Source organism: Aplysia californica, unplaced genomic scaffold (assembly GCF_000002075.1).
Source record: "Aplysia californica isolate F4 #8 unplaced genomic scaffold, AplCal3.0 scaffold00026, whole genome shotgun sequence".
NCBI lineage: Eukaryota > Metazoa > Mollusca > Gastropoda > Aplysiida > Aplysiidae > Aplysia > Aplysia californica.
In genome coordinates, this window is record NW_004797296.1 from 1,579,576 (window position 1) to 1,583,724 (window position 4,149).

The 4,149-nt window shown below is 39.9% G+C and overlaps 1 protein-coding gene across 1 annotated transcript in view; it reads right to left on the reverse strand.

Annotated features, from left to right (window-relative positions):
• Positions 1-4,149, reverse strand: part of LOC101853219 — a 15,507-nt gene that overhangs the window by 8,681 nt on the left and 2,677 nt on the right. The window lies entirely within an intron of this gene.

Here is a 4,149-nt window from a genome sequence, read left to right on the forward strand (position 1 = left end):
AAAACTCCAACCCCAACATGCAATATCAAAATCAATGATACCACCCTCAAGCAAGTACAACATTTTAAATATTTGGGGACCATTTTATCATCAGATAGTAGATGTCACACCGAAATTAAAAGCTGCATTTGCCAAGCAAAAGCAACCTTCCACAATATCAAACAGATACTAACAAACATCAATCTGTCACTGGAAACGAGAAAAGGAGTACTGAAAAGTTACATTGAGCCAATCCTATTATACGGGTGCGGTGCGAAGCGTGGACAATCAATAAACAGCTGGAAAGAACAATTGTGGCGACAGAGTTGTGGTTCATAAGACGCATGCTACATATCCCATGGAGAGCTAGAAAAACAAATGAAAAAGTCTTGGTTGAAGCAAATTAGAGAAGACAGCTTATGACGAATATAAGAAAGCGACAGGCAAATTTCTTCGGACACACAATGCGGAAAGAAGCATTGGAGAATATTGTAACAACAGGCAAGTTTGGTGGAAAGAGAGGCAGGGGCAGACAGAGGGAAAAGATACTGGACAAGATGACAACATGGCTAGGAGCAGCAAGAACAACAGACACCATTGTTGCAATGCAAGACAGAGTGAAGGGGAGGTCCATGATCGCCCACGCCAGTCGGCAAGGCATCGGATGATGATGATGATGATTATTGGACAGCATCTAGCATACAAAGGAAAGAAGGTGGGTTCAAGGTGGAGTAATAAAGACGATAAACATTCAATGGAAAAGAAGGGGCACAAAACAGCAGAGCGCCCGCTAACCACCCATATAGTCAGACAGGTGCTTGGTTCTCAAATTGAAGTTCGAGGTTCAAATCCAATTATATTCTGAACTTAAGTCTTTTCTATGCAGTTCGGTCACTGTGGTTCACACGCTACGATGTGGGAATGATATGGCGATTTGTCTTGCAGCAATTTATTTGCACAAAAACATGACAGTCCCACTAAACAAAATGTCATTCTACAGATGCATAGGAATTGTTGGGAAAATCGTTTACTGAGATAAGGGCTTTTTTAACTTGTAGTCTTTGCAATTACTAGAGTTATAATATTTCAAGTATCTTGTTGAAATATTTTAGGTAATCATAAAGATGACAAGCCGACGAAAGACACAACTGTGAAAAACGACGGTAGAGTTTACAAAGCTGTTTGGTACGTATGAAACAGTCAATTAATATTCTTCCTCACAACATCACACTCTGGCCAAATAGTTTCAATGCCAGTCAACGGTGACTTGGAAGGTAGATAGGATGATGAGAAGGGCTGGGTGAGTACCCGGGTATTGGTGTCGGGTACCCAGGTTTTCTACTTCCTTCGTTAATGTTATGAAAATGCCCTTAAATTACGCCCCTTCGTTCGAACCTTAATAAGTACTGACAAAGAGTCTTCATAACAAGAGGGTCCACTCCTCTCTTTGAGCCAATTAAAAAAGTGCTCAAAATTCGGAGGCGCCCTCTTCGCAAATGCGCACCTTTTGCGAACAGAGTTACCCAACTTGTGTTTTTTAAAAATCAAAGTGAACTTGACAAGTTTTTGAATAAATAAACATTCAAATTTCGGAAGAACGTTTTTTTTTTAACGGTACGCTGGCAAAAAAACCTCTTCCAGAGGAAAAGGTGACTGTTTTCTTCGTTTAATTTGACTTTAGAAAGAAAGGCGAGAGGTCATTAAAATAAAATAAAAACTAAAACTCCGCACAGAACGAACCCGAACTGCTGATGAACAAAAGTCGATCTGCGCACGCAAGGAGGTGCTATCCCTATTCTTCTTCCGGAGAAACGAAAGAGAGTTTCAAAACTGCAGCGCCATCTGAAGCAAAGAGTGGACTTCCGGCGGACACTTTTTGGGCTGAGTGGACCATCTTGTTATGTACTATCTTTGGCACTGAGTACTTATCGATACTGAGCTCTCTTAGTCAATACATTACTCAAGATTGGCCAATATCGACTGGTGCCCGCCACAACTCGTACCGTTCTCCTTTCCCTGGAAAACAGCAGACCACAAAAAGGCCACAGCTGGGCATGTTATAAGAAAGTTTCCAATAATCGATCGGATACTTCGGGAGGGCTAGGCCTATAGTGTCAATTTCAATGTCCTTATATATGAAAGCAACTAGTGTGCAGTTCTAAGAATCCAACGGGGGAGAGGAAAATCCATAGAATTATGTGAAGTAAGAGGGTATGAATAGCTTTGGCTTTGTCACTTTGGCACAGATTTTATCAAGATGTTTCAAAGAAAGTCATACGCTTGGAAATACTTTGTTGAGAAAATAAAAGACGGAAAATGCGCCCCCAGCCACATTTGCAAAAGCATAATAAAAGTTGACGGGTCTTCAACTTCAAGCCTCTTAAAACATTAATTGAAGGGAAAACATTCAAATGAAATCGCAATCACGCAGAGCAGTAGTACAGAAACACCATATGATTATTGAAATGTCGGGTACTCATGTATTTCTTTCATTGCTCGAATACCCGGGTATCAAATTACCCGTATAACCCCAGCCCTACTGATTAGTGAACAAATTGCGGGGTATCGTACAAGCGCAGGGGGGGGGGGGGGGGCTGATAATATCCAAATTACCACAATATAGGACTTTTTTCTAGTAAGATGAAGCCTGGGTGATTTCGAAAAATAAGATACCGAAAACTAACATTATCTGTGGTCTCACTTTTTAACCTTTGACGCAAAACTTATTTATTTTCATATTGTACCCGTGGTTCAATTTAGATTGGCGTCAAAGTATGACTCGTGTCTCTTGCATAATTTATCATTCCTAACGACTTCCAACAACCGTTGAATACTTTGTTGCTTTTGGGTGCAATAAGATCAAGAAAGAAAAATAGGACATTTTTTAGAATTGATAACATCACGTATATCAGACCCCGTGTAAATCACAAAAATCAAATTAAAGAAAAACAACTAATGGTTTTCTCATAATAATACGTTTATGTTTCATGTCAGCGTCTCTATAAATAATATATATTTCCTTCTTTCGAAGGATTTCTTTCTTTCTGTACAATATGTTGAGAAACGGACACTTTAGCATGCCTCGCGCTCTACTGTGTTGTGGGTGATTCGGGTTCGAATACCCTTGCTCAGGGCGTTCCCAAACCCAAAATTTTAAAGATTATTTTTTGTCTCTCATATACGGAAATACACTAAACTAAATTGGTAACTGGTGGCGATGGTATGGCTATAACACATCTTTCAACACTATTAGATTATTTAAGAGGGGAAATCCCCTAATTTAACGTCCGTTTCGATCCCATAGGAAAGATTCAATAGGGTGGAAATATCTTGAAAACGTTTACCACAACCCAAGTTCAACAACAATCCAAATTATGCTTCGAACCTGGGTCATAGATACTATAACTTAGCCTGATACCATGAGCTAAGAGGGCTCCCACCCGTTAAAACAGAAGGTTCCTCCTCTTGAAGTATATCTTAGCGCCTTTAAAAACCGACAATATTATTATGTACTGTTCAACAGCGACGTCAAATTAGCAACAAGGGTGTGATTCTTCGTTGGCACCTCCATTGGGCGACTACGGCGGGGACAACAAAGTGTGAGAGCCAACATTGACAAATAGAGACGAAGAAACGATTCGATTCATTTAGTGCAACAACACAACAGTGGATCCCTATAGTCTCTTTGAGAGACATCACATTTGCAAGATGTTCACTGACTTTTAATATCATCTATTTGATTTTACTTGAACCTGAACGGAAATCTTAATCAGCAATAAATCTGCTTGCCGATTGTCCAGCCAACAAACAGATAAGATAAGATAAGATAAGATAATACTTTATCATCCCAAAGGGAAATTTTAGCCACACCGTCGGTCTGGTCCAGTAAACGAAACGCCCAGGAAAAAAAGATAGGCCCTATGTTGGAACATGACAATAGAAGGAACAGAAAAGCAATGTAAATTAAGAAAAGGGCCGGAAGAGGAGAGGAAGAATAATTAAGGACAGAGAAAAAAGTTAAAACTGAAGATGAAGAAAACAATGAACAGGAAGATCATGAATATATGAAAAAGAACGGTGGGAGTAGAAAGCGACAGTGACAAAGAAGAAGCAGAAGCAGAAGCAGAAGCAGCAGCAGCAGAAGAAGAAGAAGAAGGAAGGGAGGGAGGG